Consider the following 26012-nt stretch of genomic DNA (forward strand, 5'->3'; position numbering starts at 1 on the left):
GGACTGTGAAAGTATACCTGATTGCATGATGAAAATCTTTTTGGCTCTAGCTTACCATTTGCTTGTTTGATTGCTTGTATGTTGTTCTTCTACTTTTGCGATGATCATCAATTTATTGATGGAAGCAGATGCGAGAGGAAATCGTGGTCAACATGGGAGAGATGAATCCGCTGCATAGTCCTCCTATAGTGGACTTCTTGTGCTGATTGGGCTTTTCTTTTAGGGCAATGACCCATGTGTTGTCTGGCCTTTGGGCTTCTTTGTTGAAAACTTTGTCGTTATTTCTCTATGTTTTATTTTGGCATCGTGGTCTGTCTTAGTTACTGTACGGAGTTGTGATTGTACTTCGGGACTGCTTAATCTATTATTCTATACGATGTTTCTTTTTAATTTGATTTATTAATTAAATGAGACGTTACAATATTAAAATTTAAAATTTTAGTAGTAGAATGCATTCCATTCTCTCTTTCCAAGGGGAAAAATAATTTAACACCGTAGTAAAAGTGATAAGAGGAAAGCACAAAAAGTAAAGACAACATCGGATAGAAACTTACGAAGTTTCTTTGTTTTTTCATTTTTAATTTGAGTTTTACAATTATCCAAGACTTAGAAAACTTGTTGCCGAAGGAGTTATCGGTGCTAATATAAAAGTGATTGGACAGAGTACATTGAATGATTGGAAGTTCAGTTTAAAATATATGGATCAAGTTTACTTTGACGTAGACAAAATATGTTCTTTGAATTATTAGAAGGATATAAAAATATAACGGATTATAATAAAGAAAACATCAAACAAAATAATGTGATAAAAAATAAATAAAAATTGTTATAAAAGTATTATATTTTTCAATATATTGGTTTACGTAGTACAAGTAAAAGAAGTCAGTCAAGTGGGTTGATCATATAATTTTGTTGCTTTTAAACAATGTTTTGACTGCAATAGACCTAAAAATATAGATGGAAAATAATATTTGATTAAAAATGGTATTTTTCTATATTTTTAATATAGATTAGTTAAGAAAGGGTAAACAATAATAGCATGGTTAAAGAAAAACATTTAAGATATTATTATACAATAATGCAAATTCTGAGTGAGTAAGACGATGAATATTTTATCCTTAGCATTAAACAACCTTTTTCAAAAAGGTAAAGGTGGAAAAATGAAACTTAGCATCGAAGGAGAAGAAACAGAGAAAGTATTGTTTGAGTATTGAAAACCCCCTAGATCTAGGGTTTTCTGTTTTATGTTTTGTTTTCTGTTAATAGTTGGTTAGGGCTGTATGTTTATTAGTTAGTGTTTGTTTTCGGAGACTATAAATAGATCTCCCTCATGTACAGAGAAGAAGTGAAGAATACAGAGAAAAAACAGAATACAGTTCTCTTATGCTTACCTTCGAAGCTCTCCTCTCTCTCGATCTTTCTTTCTTCTCCTCTTCCTCACGCTTCCTTTCTTTTCTCATGTTTCTCCTCTGAAGCTTTGTCGCCATGGGAGTTCTCTTCACATCGAGGGTTCGAGGGTTTGATACCCCTAATATTGGGTTTGGGCCGCAATATGGTATCAGAGTAGGTTCATAGCCTGCTCTGTTTCCGTTTGCCCACTCTGCAGCCTAATTCAGTCAATCTGCAAGATACCAGACCTAATCTTGCAACATGGAAGACAAAATCAACAATCAAGAATCCAAGGAAGAAAAACCAATACAGCAGATGGAAAGATTGGATCTTGACCAATCTTTGATTCCCACAAGTCCCTACTATATTCATCCTGGGGAAAATCCAGGACAGGTCCTCACTACTCCATCATTAAATGAAACCAATTATAATTCCTGGAGCAGGAATATGAGAAGAGCCTTATTGTCCAAAAATAAATTGAAGTTCGTGGATGGCAGCATCAAGACTCCAGCAAGAGAAGATCCTCTGTATGAAACTTGGGAGAGAGCCAATGTCATGGTTCTCTCCTGGATTGTTAGAACACTCTCACCTCAGATTGCTGAGAGTGTCATCTACATAGAATCTGCAAGAGATTTATGGAAGGACCTGAAAGAAAGGTTCACTAAAGGTGACTACTTCAGAATTTCTGACCTTCTGCAGGAAATGCATTCAGCCAAGCAAGGAGAAAGAAACATCACCCAATTCTTTACGGATATAAAGACCATATGGGAGGAATTAGAATTCCTACGCCCTGTCCCTAATTGCGTTTGCGGTAAATCATGTGACTGCAACCTTTCCAAGATTTTCATAAAGCAGAGAGAAGTTGAGTATGTGATCTGTTTTCTGAAGGGTCTGAATGACAGCTACAACACAGTGAAGAATCAAATCCTGCTCTTAGATCCTCTTCCCAATATAAACAGAGTCTACTCTCTTATTATGCAGCAAGAAAGGCAGAATAATGGCAGTGCTAACCTAGGAACTGAGGGAAAAGCTCTCTTTAACACCTCTGAAAGACATGGAAAGTCTCAAGATCAAGGAAATTGGAGAGGTCAAGGAAGAGGCTTCATGCCCCGATCTCAAGGAAGGGGAAGAGGAAGAAATCCTAACTATGGCAAACAGTGCTCCTACTGTCATAAGATGAATCATACTGTTGAAGAATGTTATTCTAAGCATGGATATCCACCTTGGTACAAACAAAGAAATGATGGCAGCAACAACACTCAAGAAAAGGGGCACTCAAGAAAAGAGGGAACAACAAGTTTGTAATCTCAACATTAAGGAAGACTCTGTTGACAAACAACAACCAGTGAAAGATGAATCTACCAAAGGATTCACAGCAGAACAAATGCAGAGACTTCTAAGACTCCTTGATGACACTGAAGGTGCTGGACACAACATCAACCAAATACAGAGACGTGATAATGACTCAAGCAGGAATTCACAAGGTAAGAATCTTTGGATTCTTGATACTGGTGCCACAGATCATGTCACACACAATAAAAATTGTTTCACTACCTTTTTCAAAATAAAACCAGTAAAAATAAAATTGCCCAATAATAATGATGTCACTGCTCAGTATGCTGGAACAGTCCAATTCTGTGCTGATTTGATTCTTTTTAATGTTCTATATGTTCCAGAATTTCATTTCAATTTAATTTCAGTTCAAACCTTAATCAAGGATTTGAACTGTAAACTAATTTTTTTTTCTAAGTGCTGCCAGATACAGGACATTATTACATCACAGATGATTGGGCAAGCTAATCTCAATCAGGGGCTCTACTATCTTGACATTGTTCCTGTCACCAAGTTTACTAATTTCTTTCCTAATACTGTCCTAAACTGCTCTAAAGTTGATATTGATACTTGGCACTATAGACTTGGACATCCTGCCCGTAGGATTACTGAACAAATCTGTAAAAATTTTCCTTACATTCAATCTAAAGGTTCTGATGCTTGTGATATATGCCATCTTTCAAAACAACATAAATTACCTTTCTATAAAAGTGATACTGTCTCTAATGCTTGTTTTGATCTTATTCATCTTGATATATGGGGACCTATTGCCATTCCTTCTGTTCATGGTCATAAATATTTCTTAACTGTAATTGATGATCACTCTAGACACACATGGATCTTTCCTATGCACTCTAAATCTGAAACTAGAAAACTTATCCAGAATTTTATAATCCTTGTTAAGAATCAGTTTAATAAGACTATTAAAGCTTTTAGAACTGATAATGGTCCAGAATTTAATTGTATTGATATATGCAATGCCTATGGGATAAATCATCAAAAGAGTTGTGTTGAAACTCCCCAACAAAATTCTGTTGTGGAGCGAAAGCACCAGCACATCCTCAATACTACTCGCTGTCTTTTATTCCAATCTAATTTACCAAAAGCCTACTGGTGCTATGCTGTTAATCATGCTGTTCATATCATTAATAGATTACCTACCACTGTTCTAAATAATGCTTGTCCTTATCAGGTTCTGTATGAAAAACCTCCCACTTACCTAAATCTTAAGGTTTTTGGAAGTCTATGTTTTGCTAGTACTCTTGAATGTAATAGAACCAAGCTTGACCCTAGAGCTAGAAAATGCGTGTTTTTAGGTTTTAAAAATGGTGTTAAAGGCTATGTTCTTCTTGACACCTCCAGCAGAGAAATTTTTATATCCAGAAATGTGATATTCTATGAAAATATTTTCCCTTACAAGAATGCTAGTCAGCACATCCAGTCCACTGAGAGTGAAGAACATGACCTAAACTTCCTATGTGATGACATTGACAACTGTCCACAAGATGTCAGAACTAATGAACAGATTCCTCCCAGAACTGACACTGGTGGTTCAGAAACAGAAACAGAATCCATTCCAGACATCACTAGTGACGAATCCACTAACCACTCCGACATTGACCTCCCACACAACAATGATCAAGAATCTGAGAATGTGACTCTGAGAAGGTCAGAAAGGCAGAGGAAAACACCTACCTATTTGAAGGATTATCTACACCAGGTGAATAGTTCCATGAACCCCAAGCATTTCATTCATAATAGATCTGTCTTTAAAACTAATTATCCCATTAATTCTGTCCTTTCTTATAAATCTTTGTCTAAAGAGCATCTTAAATATACTCTAGCTATAACTTCCACGCATGAACCACATACTTATGCTGAAGCTTCCAAGGATCCCAAATGGATTGATGCTATTCATAAAGAAATAAAAGCTCTAGAGGATAATAAAACCTGGTATTTTACTGATCTACCTGCTGGAAAGAAACCTATAGGATGTAAGTGGATTTTTAAAATCAAATATAAATCTGATGGGACTATTGAAAGACACAAGGCTAGGCTTGTTGCTAAAGGGTACACTCAACTAGAGGGAATTGATTTCATTGATACTTTTTCCCCTGTTGCTAAACTTACAACTATGCGTCTTTTACTAGCCATTGCAGCCACCAAAAATTGGTATTTACACCAACTTGATGTGGATAATGCCTTCTTACATGGCACCCTTGATGAAGAGGTTTACATGAATCCACCTCCTGGGCTTCAGGTTCCTAAACCAGGTCAAGTTTGCAGGTTAACTAAGTCCCTTTACGGCCTGAAACAGGCCAGCCGTCAATGGTTTGCTAGACTATCCTCGTTTCTGATATCTGCTGGTTTTTCTCAATCCCAATCTGACCATTCTCTTTTTACTAAATCAAAATTAGACACTTTTACTGTTCTCCTTGTGTATGTAGATGATGTAATATTGGCAGGCAACTCCCTGACGAAATTGATAAAATAAAGGCCTCCCTACATGAAGCCTTCAGAATTAAGGATTTAGGAAGCCTAAAATACTTCCTAGGCTTTGAAGTGGCTAGATCTACCAAAGGAATACACTTATGCCAGAGAAAATACGCTCTGGACATCTTATCTGAAACTGGAATGCTGGATTGCAAACCATGTCAAACCCCTCTCATGAACAACACTAAAAATCTATTTGACAAAACTGCTGAACCTGTAAATGATCCTGATTCCTACAGACGTTTGATAGGGAAGTTGCTTTATCTTACTAACTCAAGACCTGATATTTGCTACTCAGTACACTTACTTAGTCAATTTGTGCAGGCACCTACCATATATCATCAACAAGCGGCCCAACACATCCTCAGATATCTAAAAACCAGTCCTGCCAATGGTCTTTTCTTTGCTGCCACTAATGACATTCAAATTAAAGCCTTCAGCGACTCTGACTGGGCCACATGCCCAGACACAAGACGCAGCGTTACTGGCTACTGCGTTTTCTTAGGGAACTCCTTGATTTCCTGGAAATCAAAGAAACAAAGCACTGTGTCCAGGTCCTCCTCAGAAGCCGAATACCGTGCCCTAGCCACTACCACTTGCGAAATCCAGTGGCTCAACTACCTTCTCCACGACTTCCATGTTCAGCACACCGACCAATCTGTCCTATATTGCGACAGCCAGTCTGCCAGACAAATAGCTCACAACCCCACCTTCCATGAGCGCACGAAACATATCGATCTCGATTGTCACGTCGTCCGCGAAAAACTCCAGAAGAAACTCTTCCACTTACTGCCGATTCGCTCCGATGAGCAACTCACGGATATTTTCACAAAAGCCCTCCATCGCACCTCTTTTAAGACCATTCTTCCCAAGCTTGGGCTGATGACCATCCATCACCCAGCTTGAGGGGAGGGTATTGAAAACCCCCTAGATCTAGGGTTTTCTGTTTTATGTTTTGTTTTCTGTTAATAGTTGGTTAGGGCTGTTTGTTCATTAGTTAGCGTTTGTTTTCGGAGACTATAAATAGATCTCCCTCATGTACAGAGAAGAAGTGAAGAATACAGAGAAAAAACAGAATACAGTTCTCTTATGCTTACCTTCGAAGCTCTCCTCTCTCTCGATCTTTCTTTCTTCTCCTCCTCCTCACGCTTCCTTTCTTTTCTCATGTTTCTCCTCTGAAGCTTTGTCGCCATGGGAGTTCTCTTCACATCGAGGGTTCGAGGGTTTGATACCCCTAATATTGGGTTTGGGCCGCAATAAGTATAAATTCCAGCCTCAAACTCTTCCTCGTCAAACAAGCACATATATCAAACAATCCAACCAAACTCATTCATTTGCAGCATCAAAATGAGTGGCAGCAACGACGGCGGCGGAAGCAGCTGGACCTCCAGGTTTCTAAAAGTGGCCAGCGCAGCCGCCGCCACAGCTGCCGTAGCCGAGGGCATATATGCCGTTCTCTCATCATCATCTGCTAACCCCGAGCATGAAGCAGTTCTAAAAGTGGCCAGCGCAGCCGCCGCCACAGCTGCCGTAGCCGGGGGCATATATGCCGTTCTGGGCATATATGCCGTTCTCTCATCATCATCTGCTAACCCCGAGCATGAAGCAGCGTTTGGTGCCAGGCGTGAGAGCGAAGAACGTTACCATCGTGACCCCAGGTCGCCCAAGCAGCTTTATAAAAAGGTTGGCGCCACTCTGGTGGTATGATAATTTTTTTTCTCTTCACTCACACTTGTTTTGTGGATTCACCTCACACGTATACAGTGATCTTTTGTCCACCATTAAAATTTTCACACCCACATGATTTTGAAAGCAACTTTCTGCATTCATAACAATGACAGGAGAAGTGGGAGAAACCTGAGGTTGGTTGGGTGAAGCTGAACGTGGATGGTGCGCGAGACCACTACAAGAGACCCCCCTCTGCAGGTTGTGGAGGGGTTATGAGGGATTCATCAGCAGAGTGGATGCGTGGCTTTGCTAAAAAACTGGACTCATCTTTGAAAGCGCACCAGACAGAGTTGCAAGCCATTCTCACGGGGCTGCAGTTTGCTTCAGACATGAAGATTAAGAAACTGGTTTTGGAATCAGACCATGACTCGGCGGTGAGCATGGTGAAGAAAGGGGTTAGGCCCAGTCACAAAGATTACGACGTGGTGGAACAGATAAGGGAGAAGCTAGCATGTTTTGAAGGGGAATTGAGGCTCGTTCTTATCGACACCGAGGCCAATAATGTTGCTGATAGACTCGCTAAGAATGCTCGTGATCCGTCTTTTAATGCTCGTGATCGGTCTTTTAATGGTGTGTACCAGGTGTATTCTGTTCCACCTAAAAATTGTGTCCAGTATCTCCAAAGGGATCAGATGGGGTGTGTCGGCAGCTTCTAGATATTTTACTGAAATAACAAACCCAAAATCATCATCGGGTGAGGAAAATTCAAGCCACGGCTTCTTCAACTGCTTTTATGTGTACGACAATAACATCTTACCCAAGTTTGTTTTAGTTTTTGTTGAGATGTTGGATGTCCTGTTCCGTTCTATATCCAGTTCCCTGCTAGTAAAGACTATATTATGATATTCAGAAATTATCTAAATTTTACCGATAAATTACTTTTATGAGATTGAATTAACATGAATTTACTATCTAATTCAACTCTAAATATTTAGAAAGATGATATAGATACACACTAATAGGTGTACGCACACTAATCTCACGTCACTACAAGAAGGTTGGCAAATGGCATTAGTCAAAATAGGACGCCACAGGGTCAAAGCCCATGTCAAATGGTACATGGTGAGAGTCTCATGAAGGTGAGGTGAACGACGCCAAGATCACCTATGCAAAGTCTCTTTGTGTCGGCCAAACGATAACGAAGAGTATCTACTTGATTATCGTTGGCTAGGCCGATGAGAAGGAAAAAAAAAAATATAATAATAAGTTTAAGATGCGTTAGTCAAGCCCACACATGATATGAATATAATAAAATATTTAAAATATCATTTGTTGGTTTAGACGAAGCAAATTGGGAGAATTATTTAATATAAGATTAAATATGATTTTGGTCCTTTAACTTTCAATGAAAATTGAAATTAGTCTATTTTTGAAATTTTGATCAAATTTAGTCCTTTAACTTTAGGAATGTGTGGATTTAATTATTTTACCCAAATTTTGTTAAGTTTATTTGACGTTTTAAATGTATTTCTTAGCTAACATTAAAGCGAAAATGTGTCAAACGATGAAAACAACTCAAGTACTATCATGAAATGCATTTAAAATGTTAAATAAACTTAGCAAACACAAATGCCTGTGATTTTGGAAATGCAAAATTTGTTTCCAAACACATCCCAAAACTTGCTTCAACCAATTCATTAACATTTCTAGCATTCCAACATATCATTTAATTCATCAAAATATTACAAACATAAAATTCAGGTTAAAATACTCCGTTGGTCCTCGTTTTTATTGCAGAATCTCAATTTGGTCCTCGTATTTTTATTAGTCTCAATTAGGTCCTCATTTTTGTAAATTAGTATCAATTAGGTCCTTTTCGTTAGTAGAGAACTAACACCGTTAGGTAGGTACCACGTGTCAACTCCTCGTTTTTTTGAATTTTTTAATTTTTTTTTTAATTTTTTTTTAATTTTTTTTTAATTTTTTTGAATTTTTTAATTTTTTTTTTTTAAATTTTTTTAAAATTTTTTAAAAAAATATTTATGCCACGTGTCACTTCTGTGATGTGCCATGTGTCAATCTAATATGGTGACACGTGTCAAATTAATGTATGAATCTCAATTTGGTCCTCATATTTGTTAAATTGATTTGATTTGAGTCCCAACTTTTTTCAAAAAATTTCAATTTCGGACAATCCAAATTTAGACCAAATTTTACTTTTATATAATGTTATGATTATTTTTATTAAAATTGATATTTTTATTAAATATTAATAATATTAATTATATTTAATATTAAAATTTTAAATATATTTATTTTAATTTTTTATAAAATTATTTTAAAATTTTAAATTTGAATTTATAAAATTGTTATTTTTAAGCCAACTCTAAAATATTGTTGATATTGAATATTATACAAATATTTCGAATATAAATTTATTAATTTATATATTTATAATTTTAAAATAAAATTTAAATAAAGTTTAATGTAAAATATAAATTTAAATAAATTAAATGTTGTTAAAAATATGTAATAGAAATATCACTTGTAATAAAAGTATCATCATTACATTTATAAAAAATTAAATTTGTTCTAAATTTGGAGCATATGAAATTAAAATTATTTTAAAAAAATTTGGGACTGAAATCAAATCAAATTAACAAATATGAGGACCAAATTGAGATTCATACATTAATTTAACACGTGTCACCATATTAGATTGACACGTGGCACATTACAGAAGTGACACGTGGCATAAATATTTTTTAAAAAAATTTAAAAAAAAATTTAAAAAAATTTAAAAAAATTTAAAAAAAAATAAAAAAAATTCAAAAAATTCAAAAAAATGAGAAGCTGACACGTGGCACCTACTTAACGGTGTTAGTTCTCTACTAACGGAAAGGACCTAATTGATACTAATTTACAAAAATGAGGACCTAATTGAGACCAATAAAAATACGAGGACCAAATTGAGATTTTGTTACAAAAACGAGGATCAACGGAGTATTTTAACCTAAAATTAAGTTACTTTGTTACTTAGCTAATTAAAGGATCAAATTACAATACTTATGAGCCCCTAACCCCTACCGAGGATGAAGGCAATGACACATTATTAGGGAGAATAAACATGTTTTGAAGGAGAGTTTCTTCACCTTCTTTTGGTTTAATTTTATGTTGACTTTCCTTAAATTGACTTATGTTAACTTAACTTAAGTTGACATGTTAGCTCTTTTTTTTGTTTATTTGGTAGGAAAAGTTAGTGCCAACTTGTTGTAGTATAGCAATACTTGGAGTGGACAAGAGAGCATCACCCTTGGAGCTAAACACTTGGGCGCATTTTTGGAGAGTCTTGGAGGGCAAGGTTGACCTTCTCTTATAGAAGGTGAAGATGCCACCTTGAAGGCTTGGAGACAAAGCTAGGGTTTTATCCTTTTCAAGACATCTCCTTTTTTACCTAGCTTATAAAAACTATGTTTTGTGTTATTACACCTTCAGCCTTAACTTTGTAATTTTCCAAAAAGACCCTTTTCCACATGTGACGCCCCAACTACTATGTTAAATAATTATTATTTGATAAAAAGATATGAAATTATTTTTTTTACCATAAGATTTTCCTTAAGAGAACATTAATAATAACATAACTTCGTATTAGTATATATAATTTACATCTCTGTAATTGTTCATGAAATATTACAAAAAGATATATTTGTATAATATTAAGAGTCCTACATCAGAATAGAATATTATCTATATTTTTTATATCTTCTAAAGATATTAATAGCAATTATCCATGAGTCAATCTTTAGAAGATCCACCAATAATATGCCGAACAACTCTTACTGAGCATGTTCGTTTTTTGCTCATGCAACAAGTGCATATGAAAGAAAAATATGAAAGGAGTGAGGTCTTTATAAGCCTTAAATATCAATCTTAATAAACTCAACAAACAATACAGACATTGGAAGCCTAGATTTGGACCTACAACCACAAAACTTGATCTTGTTTTACCATACATATAGATCCATATTCAACTTCTGATGATCCATTATGAACATCAAAAGTTACTTTGGGAAGTGATTAGGTAGTTGAGTATTTCTCATAAAATATTGGTACAATCATAATTATTTCTTTCTCGAGAATATTAGCCATTCATCGACCCACAAAAGAGATATATACTCACTACCTAACATTGGCGATGCCGAGCAGGTATCGGATAGTCCCAAGTTTGGCTTATGATTATCCTAGTCCAGTGTGCTATTCTGAACTATCCAGATATTCACCTACTTGGTAAAACTTCCTTAGACCCCACCATGGTCCTTGCCTTTCATCCCGCAGTGTACCAAACTATGACTTCCCAAATACAAACACTCTGACACTGGTTTAATCTCAACTTATTGAAACCAGACTTAACTCTTACTTAACTGACATACTCTTGGATATTTTCAAAGGTCATAAAATGTAATGATTATCAAATCATGTCATTGTATAATCTATACACAAAGAACATAAAATAAAATAAAATATGCATGTAATTTTCTTCTATTCAAGCTCACTGAATAAAATAATATTTACTTTTGCTTTACATTCATTTATTTTTTTTAATTATAAAATAATGATACAATAAGAATCAAAGCAAGAACTTTAAATAAATAATTAGATAAGGATTAGAATTTATAAATAAATATAATAATAAAAATATAAATTTAACAGGACCAATGCGTAACTGGAGATATATTAATTGAAATAAATAAACAAGACCAGTGCATAACTGGAGATAAATAAAATAAAATAAATAAATAAGACCAGTGCGTAACTGGAGATAAATAAAATAAAATAAATAAATAGGACCAGTGCATAACTGGAGATAAATAAAATAAAATAAAATAAAATAAAATAAATAGGACAAGTGCGTAACTGGAGATAAATAAAATAAAATAAATAAATAGGACCAGTGCATAACTAGAGATAAATAAAATAAAATAAATAAACAGAACCAGTGCATAACTGGAGATAAATAAAATAAAATAAATGAACAGGATCAGTGTATAATTGGAGATTAAATAAAATAAATATAAGAGGATAATAAATGAAAATAAGTTAAATGAAAGTAAATAGAATAATATATGAGTCAAAATAAATAAAAGATTAATATAAAACTCATGAGTTTATCAAGATTAATATAAAAAGAGCTTAACCCCAGTAACCCTTTACCTTATTGATTCAATGGCACACTAATAATATTTGTAGTGGACTAGGATCTCTTTCAATCTTTGCTTTAAACTTTCTCTCTCTCTCTTTTTCTCTCTCTTCCTCTCTCTCTTCTTTCTCTCTCTCCTTTCTTTCTTTCTTTCCTTCTTACTTTTTTTCCTTCACGCAACTTCTTCATTCATATGTATATATAAGCCTCCTATGCATGTGCTAAACACATCATTACTTACATTAATGAAGAGACAATGTTTATCTCTTCATCTTATCCTCTCTTTTTTTTTTTCTTTTCTTCTTATCTTTTCTTCTTATGTTCTTATCCCTTCTTCTTCTTTTTTTCTATATTTTTTTTATCTCTTTTAGAAAATTCATATATTTTTTTTTACACCACCTATTTAATTAAAATATTTTTACCTAATATATATATATATATATATATATATATATATATATATATATATATATATATATATATATATATATATATATATATATATATATATATATATATATATATATTATTAGTTTTGTTTCGTTCTTATTGTTATTGTTATTTTCAGTAAGTAAAATTATATCATGATAAAATATATTTTTAATGTTTAAACTACATAATAAAATACGAAACATTAGTAAAAATAGAAGATTTTCTAAGTGTTTTATTTAAAATAAATAATACAGTTTATTAAAAATAGGAATGTTACACCACACCTATAAAACAGGCTCTCCTAAACCATTGTAAGGGTTGAATATTTTGAGTAAACTTACTCTTTTTGACCACCTTTGTGAGAGAACTCTCCTTGTGAGTGTCTTCTTCCTCAAGTCTTATGTTGAGAATAACTCTCAAGTGGCGTCATTCACCACTAATCTAAGGTTGGTGAGCTTTAATGCCCCTCTAAATGGGGTACCTTCATCAAGAGCTCTCATCCCCTCTTCTATTTTCCATCTTTATTCTATTTGTTACATTTATGTTTCATACTATGTGCATATGTGCTTCCATTTGTGCTTTTGTTTTTAGTTTTCATTAATTGAATTTCTCTTCTACTCTTTGAGCCTTGGAAGTGCACCTTCACATTTAGATAACATTGTTATCTTAATGTTCAGCGGAAATCTTCTAGAGTAATCACCACAACACCATATATTGCTAATGCTAAAATGGGTCTTTATCATTTGGTAATCAGAGCTCAGGTTAATTTGTTTTCCTAACCTTGTCTTGTTGTAGCTATCTTTGAATGGTCCAAATCAACCTCCCTTAAACACAAAACAATTGGTAATGAACATCTATAATTTTCAAAATAACGACATCTAGTCTAAAGGTCTAAAAACTACGTGATTATAGTTAAATGAAAGATCTTTGAGTTTACCTTCCATACAAAAATAAATCACCACATTTGGAGTTCTGTGGAGAAAGTTATGAGCAAAATAGTTAGCAAAGGTCAGCACTGCCAAAATGCGTGATCAGCGTTTTCCTAGGTTCTATTTGGTAGTTTTAGCTACTGTTTTGTGCCTTCTAAATGCTCTTAAATGTGGTTGGATAATATGTCTTGGTATGCTTAGTTACAGAGCTACAAATCCATTAGTCCAAATGCATGATAGCTACATGTTTGTGTTTTTGTCTAAGTCATATTGAGTCTATAGTTATGGATAACTTTTGTTTGAGTCATATGTCATATGCTAAATTGAAGTTTTTCATTTCTTGTTTCCTAAGTCATATCTCTTGTGCTAAGCTAGAATTGAAAAACAAAACTGATTTTCCATATTTAACCCAAAAATCTATGAGCATTTTTACATCCTGGAAAACTGAAACTTGCAAAATTAAAGTGATATGATTCTAGGTTGCATTAGTTCGTGTGCATAGATGTGTATGGCAAATTAGTCCCATCATTTGTAGGACCTAGTCTTCTTGGGTATATGCTTATTAATTGGTCTTAAGATTGCATGCTTAAAATACTTTCCATAGATTCTTTCTTTCAAGCTTTGTTTGTATTAGTCTTCTTCTTAGTTTTGTCACATGATTTCTTTAAAGTTTAGTTTTCCTTGATTTGTACCTTCTCTTGCTTGTCTTTAGGTTCTTGAGTTTTGCAATTTGGAGTTTTCTTTCCTTTTTTTTCTTAAGTGATTTTCATTTTCTCTTGCACTTGTGTTGCTAACTCAAAGATTTCAAGACCTAGAGGAGTTTACACTTAGGAGAGCCTGAGTGATAGCTTAGCATATTGCACGTTGTAGGAAACCCAAACACTTTGAGGGTGCTATTTGGGTGCTTATTTTGTCTCAATTTCTAACTAACCAATATGTTTTTGGCCTTTATTTTGTCTTGGTTTTGAGTTTTGTTTGTAGGAATAATGACAAGTTCATCAAATGCATATAGTGTAACATCCTTTTTTTTTAATAAACTGTATTATTTATTTTAAATAAAGCAATTAGAAAATCTTATATTTTTACTAATGTTTCATATTTTATCTAAATGCATTTTAAACATTAAAAATATATTTTATCATGATATACTTTTTACTTATTAAAAATAATTATAAGAAGAAAACAAAACTAATAAAATATGTATATATATATATATATATATAAATACTAGGTAAAAATATTTAATTAAATAGGTGTGTGTAGAAAAAAATATATGAAGAATTTTCTAAAAGAGATAAAAAAAAATAATAATAATAATATAGAAAAAAAAAGAAAAGAAAAAAAGAAGAAGAAGAGATAAGAAGAAAAGGTAAGAAGAAAAGATAAGAAGGAAAAGAAAAAAAAAAAAAGATAAACATTATCTCTTAATTAATGAAAGCAAAGCAATGATGATTTTGGCACATGGAAAGGCTTACATATATATGTAGATGGAAGAAGAAGTTACGGGAGAAGGTAAGAAAGTGAGAAAAAGAGAGAAGAAAGAAGGAGAAAGAAAAAGAGAAAGAAAGGAGAGAGAGAAAGAAGAGAGAGAAAGAGAAAGAAGAGAGAAGAGAGAGAAAGAGAAAGAAGAGAGAGAAAGAGAAAATAGGGTAAGAAAGTTTAGAGCAAAGATTCAAAGAGATCCTAGTCCTCTTCAAATATTATCGTGCTCTTCAATCAATAAGGTAAGGGGGGGAGTGGGGTTAAGCTCTTATATATTAATCTTGATAAGCTCATGGGTTTTATATTAATCTTTTATTTATTTTGAATCATATATTATTCTTTTTACTTTCATTTAACTTATTTTCATTTATTATCCTCTTATATTTATTTTATTTAATCTCCAATTATATACTGATCCTGTTTATTTATTTATTTTATTTAATCTCCAAATATGTATTGATTCTATTTATTTATTTTATTTTATTTATCTCCAATTACGCAGTGGTCCTATTTATATATTTTATTTTATTTATCTCCAGTTACGCACTGGTCCTATTTATTAATTTTATTTTATTTATCTCCAGTTACGCACTGGTCCTATTTATTTATTTTATTTTATTTATCTCCAGTTACTCACTGGTCCTATTTATTTATTTTATTTTATTTACCTCCAATTACGCAATAGTCCTATTTATTTATTTTATTTTATTTATTTCCAGTTATGCACTGGTCCTGTTTATTTATTTTATTTTATTTTATTTATCTCCAGTTACGCACTGGTCCTGTTTATTTAGTTTATTTTATTTATCTCCAGTTACGCACTGGTCCTATTTATTTATTTTATTTAATTTAATTTATCTCCAGTTATACAGTGGTCCTGTTTATTTATTTTATTTAATCTCCAATTACGTACTGCTCCTGTTTAATTTATATTTTTGTTTATTTATAACGTTCTTACCCTTATCTAATTATTTATTTAAAGTTCTTGCTTTGATTCTTATTTTATCATTATTTTTACAATTAAAAAAAATGTGAAGTGAAAGTAAATATTATTTTATTCAGTGAGCTTGAATATAAGAAAATTACATGCACATTTTATTTTATTTTATGTTCTTTGTGTATAGTTTATACAATGACATGATTTGATAGTCATCACATTTTATGACCTTTGAAAATATCCAAGAGTATGTCAGTTGAATAAGAGTTAAGTTTGGTTTCAATAAGTTGAGATTAAACCAGTGTCAAAGTGTTTGTATTTGGGAAGTCACAGTTTGGTACACTGCGGGGATGAAAGGCAGGGACCATGGTGGGGTCTAAGGAAGTTTTACCAAGTAGGTGAATATCTGGATAGTTCAGAATAGCGCCCTGGACTAGGATATTCATAGGCCAAACTTGGAACTATCCGATACCTGCTCGACATCGCCAAGGTTAGGTAGTGAGTATATATCTCTTTTGTGAGCCGATGAATGGCTAATATTCTCGAGAAAGAAATAATTATGATTGTACTAATATTTTATGAGAAATACTCAACTACCTAATCACTTCCCAAAGTAACTTTTGATGTTCAGATTGGATCATCAGAAGTGGAATATGGATCCATATGTCTGGTAAAACAAGATCAAGTTTGGTGGTTATAGGTCCAAATCTAGGCCCCCGGTGTCTGCATTGTTTGTTGAGTTTATTAAGATTGATATTTAAGGCTTATAAAGACCTCACTCCTTTCATATTTTTCTTTCATATGTACCTGTTGCATGAGCAGAAGAGGAACCTGCTCAGTGAGAGTTGTTCGGGATATTATTGGAGGATCTTCTGAAGATTGACTCACGGATAATTTCTATTAATATCTTTAGGAGATGTTAAAAATATAGAAAATCTTCCATTCTGATGTAGGACTCTTAATATTTAACAAATATATATTTTGTAATATTTCATGAACAATTACATAGATGCAAACTACATATATGAATATGAAGTTATGTTATTATTAATGTTCTCTCAAGGATAATCTCTAAAAAAAAAAAAATTCATTCCATATCTTTTTAACAAATAATAATTATTTAGTATAGTAGTCGGGGCGTCACATTGAGTGGTATCAGAGCAGTTCTTTCTGTCAAGACCTTGGGTATGATATCTTCCATGTTTGTAGTCTCTACTAGTAAGTAGAGGTGCAAGTTGTTTGTTCTTACATTTTTCTTGTAAAAGAGAAATGCAAGATAAGTAGACTAATAAAAGTAAGTAATAACAACAATTAATACTTGTAGTAAGGATAAGTTTTAACAATAGTTAAAAAAAAAAAAATCTAAAGAAAACTAAGGAAATTGTTCATTCTTTCAGGAAAAGATGGATAACGGACCAAACATTACCAATGAGTTGTTGGAAAGAATGACAATTGTCCTGGAAAATATGAGCCAAAAACAAAATGTTGAACCCATGGAAAATCAAGGATTAGAAACCTTTCGCATGAATAATCCACAAAAATTTAAAGGGGGATTTAATCCTGAAGGAGCTCAGTCATGGATAGCAGAAATTGAGAAAATTTTCATAGCAATGACGTGTGCAGATGCAAATAGAGTCACATTTGCTACATTTATGCTCGTTGAAGAAGCTGAAAACTGGTGGAGATTTACAAAACAACAATTGGAGGATGAAGGGAGACAAATTACTTGGGAAGCCTTCAAACAAAAGTTTCTGGAAAAATATTTTCCAGAGGATCTTCGGAGGAGGAAAGAAGTTGAATTCCTTAATCTTCGTCAAGGAATCATGTCTGTAGGAGAATATGAAGCAAAGTTTGACGAGCTGTCAAAGTTTTGTCCTTACTTTCATGATAGAGTTGATGAACGTTCCCGTTGTTCCAAGTTTGAAAGTGGACTGAGACCTGATATTAAACAAGCAGTTGGTTATTTAGAGATTTCTTCCTTTCCCACTCTTGTAAACCGTTGTAGGATTTATGAGGATGATACTAAGGCAAGGCAAACTCAATGGAGGCAAGGAGGGCCTTTGAGGCACAAAAGAAATGATTTTAATAATAAGAAATCCTACCAACGTCCATCTCATGCTTCATGGAATTCTTCAGGACAAAGACATTTCTCTCCTGCCAATAATTCAGGCATAACCAACCCTATCAAATGTTTCCACTGTGGAGGACCTCATCTGTCAAGAAACTGCGCCACAAGGACTATAACTTGCTTCAATTGTGGGAAGTTGGGTCATTATCGTAATGAATGCAAAGAGTTAATTAAGGAGCAAGGAAGCGGAGGAAGCATCAACAGAGGAAAGAATCAACTTGGAAGACCAAAGACAACTGGGAGAGTCTTCACGATGAATGGTACTGAAGCTGTTCAATCTGAAGATTTAATCCAAGGTAAATGCATCATAAATGGTCACCTCGTTAATGTACTATATGATTCAGGTGCTACTCATTCTTTCATATCACATGAATGTGTCAAACATATAAAGTTACATGTCTCTTTATTGCCATATGATTTAACTGTGTCTACACCTACCAATGTTCCAGTCACCACTTCACTTGCATGCACAAATTGTCATATTTCTATAGGGAATAGAAAATTTTCTGTAAATCTTATATGTCTACCCTTGTCTCATTTGGATATTGTTCTTGGAATGGACTGGTTATCTTCCAACCATGTTCTCCTAAACTGTCACGATAAGACTTTATTTTTTGAATCACACATAGGTGAAGTTTTTGACTCAAAAGAATTAAAACAGAGCACTGCCAACCACAATGAAATCCCAAAAGGATATCAAGTATACATGATCTTAACTTCTTTAAAAGTCAAGGAAATTCCAGACATTAATAAGTTTCCTGTTGTTTGTGAGTATCTTGATGTTTTCCCTGAAGATGTTCCTGGGTTACCTCCACAAAGAGAAATAGAATTCACTATAGACTTGGTACCAGGATCAAGACCTGTGTCTATAGCCCCTTATAGGATGTCACCTCTAGAGTTAGCAGAATTGAAAAAACAAATAGAAGAATTGTTGGATAAACAATTCATCAGACCTAGTGTTTCTCCCTGGGGTGCGCCAGTATTGTTAGTTAAGAAAAAGGATGGCACTATGAGGTTGTGTGTGGATTATCGTCAGCTTAACAAAATCACCATTAAGAACAAATACCCTCTACCAAGGATTGATGATTTGATGGATCAATTGAGAGGTGCTGTGGTATATTCCAAAATTGACTTAAAATCTGGTTATCATCAGATTCGAGTCAAGGCAGAAGATGTTCAAAAGACAGCTTTTAGGACAAGATACGGTCATTATGAGTACTTGGTAATGCCTTTTGGTGTGACCAATGCTCTTGCCATTTTTATGGATTATATGAACCGTATTTTTCATGAATTTTTGGATAAATTTGTGGTTGTTTTCATTGACGACATTTTAATTTATTCCAAAAATCATGAAGAACATGAGAGGCATTTGAGGATTGTGTTACAAATTCTAAGAGAGAGACAATTGTATGGAAAATGGTCAAAGTGTGAATTCTGGTTGAGAGAAGTTCAATTTTTGGGTCATGTGATATCACAAAATGGCATTGCAGTTGACCCCTCAAAGGTTCAAGCGGTATTGCTTTGGGAACAACCAAAGAATATCACAGAAATACGTAGTTTCTTAGGATTAGCAGGCTACTATAGAAAATTCATTGAAGGATTTTCTAAATTAGCATTGCCTTTGACTAAGTTAACACGTAAGGGACAACCTTTCGAATGGAATGAAGCATGTGAGTTTAGTTTTCAAGAGTTAAAGAAAAAATTAACATCTGCACCTGTTTTAATCCTTCCTGACCCTACAAAAAATTTGAGGTATATTGTGATGCATGCGGACAAGGATTAGGATGTGTGTTGATGCAAGAAAGAAAAGTTGCAGCTTATGCTTCACGACAACTCAAGCAACATGAGCTTAATTATCCTACACATGATTTGGAATTAGCTGCAGTGGTGTTTGCATTGAAAATATGGAGACATTACTTGTATGGGGCAAGGTTTGAAGTTTTTAGTGACCATAAAAGTTTGAAGTACCTTTTTGATCAGAAAGAACTAAACATGAGACAACGTAGATGGATGGAATTTCTTAAGGATTATGACTTTGAGCTGCAATATCACCCTGGGAAAGCAAATGTTGTTGCTGATGCTTTGAGTCGAAAGTCTATACATGCATCCATGATGATGGTGAAGGAATTAGATTTGATAGAATCATTCAGAGACTTGAACTTAGCTGTAAAACTTAGACCCAATAGCATATGCTTAGGAATGTTAAAAATATCAAGTGAATTCTTAGAAGAAATAAAGAGAGCTCAAGAAAGAGATCAATTTTTGCAAGAAAAGTTGATTGCAAAAGTTGAAGTAAAGGAATCTGAATTCCACAAGGATTCAAATGGAATCATCAAGTTTAGAGATAGAATTTGCATACCTGCAAAAGAATAGTTGAGAAAGTTGATAATGGAGGAAGCTCATAAGAGTAGCTTAAGTATTCATCCGGGTACTACAAAGATGTATCAAGACTTGAAGAAAATGTTTTGGTGGTCTGGGATGAAGAAAGAAGTGGTGGAGTTTGTTGCACGTTGTCTAGTGTGTCAGAAAACAAAAGTTGAACATAGAAAGCCTTATGGGGAACTACAATCCTTAGATGTACCGGAATGGAAATGGGAAAGCATATCCATGGATTTTGTGACAGGTTTACCAAAGACTGTGTTAGGTCATGATGCAATTTGGGTCATTGTAGATAGATTAACAAAATCTGCTCACTTTGTACCTATTAATATTAGATTTTCCTTAGAAAAGTTAGCTCATTTGTACATAAAAGAAATTATCAAGCTACATGGAGTACCTTCTAGTATAATTTCTGATAGAGACCCTCGTTTCACATCTAGATTTTGCGATAGCTTACAAAAATCCTTGGGAACAAAAGTTAGGCTTAGTTCGGCTTATCACCCTCAAACTGATGGACAATCAGAAAGGACTATCCAATCTTTAGAAGACTTGTTGAGAGCATGTGTTTTAGAACAAACTGAAAGTTGGGAGAAATTTCTACCACTTATAGAGTTCACTTATAACAACAGTTTCCACTCAAGCATAGGAATGGCTCCATATGAGGCTCTATATGGGAGAAGATGTAGAACCCCGTTGTGTTGGTACGAGAATGGAAATTCCTTAGTTTTGGGTCCAGAGGTAATTCAACAAGCAACTGAGAAGATTAAAATGATAAGGGAAAGGATGAAAACTTCTCAAGATAGGCAGAAAAGTTACTACGACAAACGAAGGAAACCCATTGAGTTTGAAGAAGGAGATCATGTTTTCTTGAAAGTTACACCTGTAACTGGGGTTGGTAGAGCTCTCAAATCTAGAAAACTTACACCCAAATTCATAGGTCCTTATCAAATCCTTAAAAGAATTGGTTCTGTCGCATACCAAATTGCTTTACCTCCAAACCTTTCAAAACTTCACAATGTTTTTCATGTGTCTCAACTTCGTAAATATATTCATGACCCTTTTCATGTGATAGAACCTGATATAGTACAAATACGAGAAAACCTTACTTATGATGTGGTTCCTGTAAGGATTGGAGATCGAAGGATTAAACAACTTCGGGGAAAGGACATACCTTTGGTAAAGGTATTGTGGAGTCAACAAGATGAAGGTGATGCAACTTGGGAATTAGAAAGTAATATGAGAGAGATGTATCTCCATCTTTTTGCAACCACGTGAATTTCGGGGACGAAATTCCTAAAAGGAGGGGAGAAATGTAACATCCTTTTTTTTAATAAACTGTATTATTTATTTTAAATAAAGCAATTAGAAAATCTTATATTTTTACTAATGTTTCATATTTTATCTAAATGCATTTTAAACATTAAAAATATATTTTATCATGATATACTTTTTACTTATTAAAAATAATTATAAGAAGAAAACAAAACTAATAATATATATATATATATATATATATATATATATATATATATATATATAAATACTAGGTAAAAATATTTAATTAAATAGGTGTGTGTAAAAAAAAATATATGAAGAATTTTCTAAAAGAGATAAAAAATAATAATAATAATAATAATAATATAGAAAAAAAAAGAAAAGAAAAAAAGAAGAAGAAGAGATAAGAAGAAAGAAGAGATAAGAAGAAAAGGTAAGAAGAAAAGATAAGAAGGAAAAGAAAAAAAAAAGATAAACATTATCTCTTAATTAATGAAAGCAAAGCAATGATGATTTTGGCACATAGAAAGGCTTATATATATGTAGATGGAAGAAGAAGTTACGGGAGAAGGTAAGAAAGTTAGAAAAAGAGAGAAGAAAGAAGGAGAAAGAAAAAGAGAAAGAGAAAGAAAGGAGAGAGAGAAAGAAGAGAGAGAAAGAGAAAGAAGAGAGAAGAAAGAGAAAGAGAAAGAAGAGAGAGAAAGAGAAAATAGGGTAAGAAAGTTTAGAGCAAAGATTCAAAGAGATCCTAGTCCTCTTCAAATATTATCGTGCTCTTCAATCAATAAGGTAAGGGGGGGAGTGAGGTTAAGCTCTTATATATTAATCTTGATAAGCTCATGGGTTTTATATTAATCTTTTATTTATTTTGAATCATATATTATTCTTTTTACTTTCATTTAACTTATTTTCATTTATTATCCTCTTATATTTATTTTATTTAATCTCCAATTATATACTGATCCTGTTTATTTATTTATTTTATTTAATCTCCAAATATGTATTGATTCTATTTATTTATTTTATTTTATTTATCTCCAATTACGCAGTGGTCCTATTTATATATTTTATTTTATTTATCTCCAGTTACGCACTGGTCCTATTTATTAATTTTATTTTATTTATCTCCAGTTACGCACTGGTCCTATTTATTTATTTTATTTTATTTATCTCCAGTTACTCACTGGTCCTATTTATTTATTTTATTTTATTTACCTCCAGTTATGCACTGGTCCTATTTATTTATTTTATTTTATTTACCTCCAATTACGCAATGGTCCTATTTATTTATTTTATTTTATTTATCTCCAGTTACGCACTGGTCCTGTTTATTTATTTTATTTTATTTTATTTATCTCCAGTTACGCACTGGTCCTGTTTATTTAGTTTATTTTATTTATCTCCAGTTACGCACTGGTCCTATTTATTTATTTTATTTAATTTAATTTATCTCCAGTTATGCACTGGTCCTGTTTATTTATTTTATTTAGTCTCCAATTACGTACTGCTCCTGTTTAATTTATATTTTTGTTTATTTATAACGTTCTTACCCTTATCTAATTATTTATTTAAAGTTCTTGCTTTGATTCTTATTTTATCATTATTTTTACAATTAAAAAAAATGTGAAGTGAAAGTAAATATTATTTTATTCAGTGAGCTTGAATATAAGAAAATTACATGCACATTTTATTTTATTTTATGTTCTTTGTGTATAGTTTATACAATGACATGATTTGATAGTCATCACATTTTATGACCTTTGAAAATATCCAAGAGTATGTCAGTTGAATAAGAGTTAAGTTTGGTTTCAATAAGTTGAGATTAAACTAGTGTCAAAGTGTTTGTATTTGGGAAGTCACAGTTTGGTACACTGCGGCATGAAAGGCAGGGACCATGGTGGGGTCTAAGGAAGTTTTACCAAGTAGGTGAATATCTGGATAGTTCAGAATAGCGCCCTGGACTAGGATATTCATAGGCCAAACTTGGGACTATCCGATACCTGCTCGGCATCGCCAAGGTTAGGTAGTGAGTATATATCTCTTTTGTGAGCCGATGAATGGCTAATATTCTCGAGAAAGAAATAATTATGATTGTACCAATATTTTATGAGAAATACGTAACTACCTAATCACTTCCCAAAGTAACTTTTGATGTTCAGATTGGATCATCAGAAGTGGAATATGGATCCATATGTCTGGTAAAACAAGATCAAGTTTGGTGGTTATAGGTCCAAATCTAGGCCCCCGGTGTCTGCATTGTTTGTTGAGTTTATTAAGATTGATATTTAAGGCTTATAAAGACCTCACTCCTTTCATATTTTTCTTTCATATGTACCTGTTGCATGAGCAGAAGAGGAACCTGCTCAGTGAGAGTTGTTCGGGATATTATTGGAGGATCTTCTGAAGATTGACTCACGGATAATTTCTATTAATATCTTTAGGAGATGTTAAAAATATAGAAAATCTTCCATTTTGATGTAGGACTCTTAATATTTAACAAATATATATTTTGTAATATTTCATGAACAATTACATAGATGCAAACTACATATATGAATATGAAGTTATGTTATTATTAATGTTCTCTCAAGGATAATCTCGAAAAAAAAAATTGATTTCATATCTTTTTATCAAATAATAATTATTTAGTATAGTAGTCGGGGCGTCACATATACTTTGAGCAAAGGCAAGATATTGGTGACAAAAATCTTAGTTCAAGTTCTCAAGGAAATAAAGGTGTCAAGAAAACAAAAAGTGAAGGGCAAATAGGCAAAAAAGGAAAGTGAAAAGCAAATAAGAGAGTCAAAGAATGAAAACGAAAAATTCATAAAAGAGTCCCTCAAAGTACTTGAGATGGTGAAACTTGAAAGAGAGGCTAGGAGAAAAAGAAAAAGCTCTCATTCACCCAATAAATCATAAGAAGAATGGAGCCACCATGGAGATAGAAGGAACTTTGGGATCAACCATCACCAATGAAGAAAGCTCTAAAGATTCCCAACTTCTAAGGTGAAGGTGACCCCAAAGTCTACCTTGATTGGGAAGCTAAAGTTGAACAAATTTTTAATGTAAATCATATAAAGGATCAAGCACAAGTTGATCTAGTAGTGGTAGGATTTGAGGATTATGTCATGACTTGGTAGTGTAAAGTTTGTAAGGACAATTACCAAAGGCCACCCTTGGCCTCTTGGATAGATATTAAGGTTTTAATTCACGCTAGATTTGTTCCTTCTTACTATAGGAGGGAATTCCTTTTGAAGCTCCAAAGGATTCACCAAAGACATATGTTTGTGTGAATGATTACTTTAAAGAACTACATTCTCTAATTCTTAAGGTTGGATTACAAGAATCTAATGAAGATAAAATAACTAGGTTTGTGAGTAGTATAATGGAAGATATACAAGACCAAGTAATGTTGTATGAGTACTCCACTCTTAAAATTTGTACACCTTACCCTAAAATTTGAAATTCAATTAAAAAGAAAAGATGGGGGCAAGGAGGAGCTACTCACCCAACTAATATTATAGTCACTCATGGAAGGGAAAAGATAAAGATAAACATGATACATCCACATCCAAGTCTCACCAAGAACCACCAATTATAAATAAGTCACCAAGTGGCCACATTCACCATTCCACTTCTTAAAGGTCAAGTTCCATTAAATATTTTAAGTGTTAGGGGTGTAAGACCTCACGGGGCAATCCTATCCGCACTTGTTCCCTAGTAAGTCCAATTTTCGAGGACGAAAATCCTTTAAGGTGGGGGGAATGTAAGACCCGAGAAATTTGAATAATTAATTAAATAATTATTTAATAAATGCGGGTAGTATGAGCCTTTAAGACATTTAATGCGAATTGTTATGATGTGAAAAGGTATTACCTCAAGTGGTTAAGAGTACTTTATTATGTGAGTGGATTTGGGTTTGAGTACTATGTATGCCAATTGTGTGTTATTTATTTGTTTTTATTTTTAAATATACGTTGAGCATGGTTATGAAATGATATAATCATTTAATTATATTAGTTATCATGAAATATGAATTGGTTAAATGGTTGAACATTATTTTTGCTATTTTGGATTTTGGCTTGAATTTGAAGGGTTAAGGGAAACCTAGATGCATGGGTAGCCAAGGGAGGTTGAAGAACGAACCATAAAGAATCAATGAATGATAATAAACATTGCCATTAAACCTTAAATTCGTTTTTGGTAATTATCTAGCTTTAAGGCACCTTTAAAAGGCCAATGTGAGGTAAGAAGAAGGGTTTTGGCATTGAGTGTACTCAGAAAACAGAACATGAATTTTGAGAGTAGTAAGGTTGGAGTTAAGCTTTGAAGCTGAATTGGGAGAGAAAGCCAAAGGGATATCATTGAGGA

General features: G+C 33.2%; 2 pseudogenes; both read left to right on the top strand.

The window, feature by feature from the left end:
• The first annotated feature begins 5355 nt into the window (after window positions 1-5355).
• Window positions 5356-6120, top strand: LOC146888426 (secreted RxLR effector protein 161 pseudogene; annotated as a pseudogene).
• A 14894-nt stretch (window positions 6121-21014) lies between these two features.
• Window positions 21015-21682, top strand: LOC146888427 (uncharacterized; annotated as a pseudogene).
• Window positions 21683-26012: the final 4330 nt, after the last annotated feature.

This window comes from Vigna unguiculata, chromosome 2 (genome assembly GCF_037176805.1).
Source record: "Vigna unguiculata cultivar grain cowpea cultivar isolate G323 ecotype 2 chromosome 2, ASM3717680v1, whole genome shotgun sequence".
NCBI classification, from domain to species: domain Eukaryota; kingdom Viridiplantae; phylum Streptophyta; class Magnoliopsida; order Fabales; family Fabaceae; genus Vigna; species Vigna unguiculata.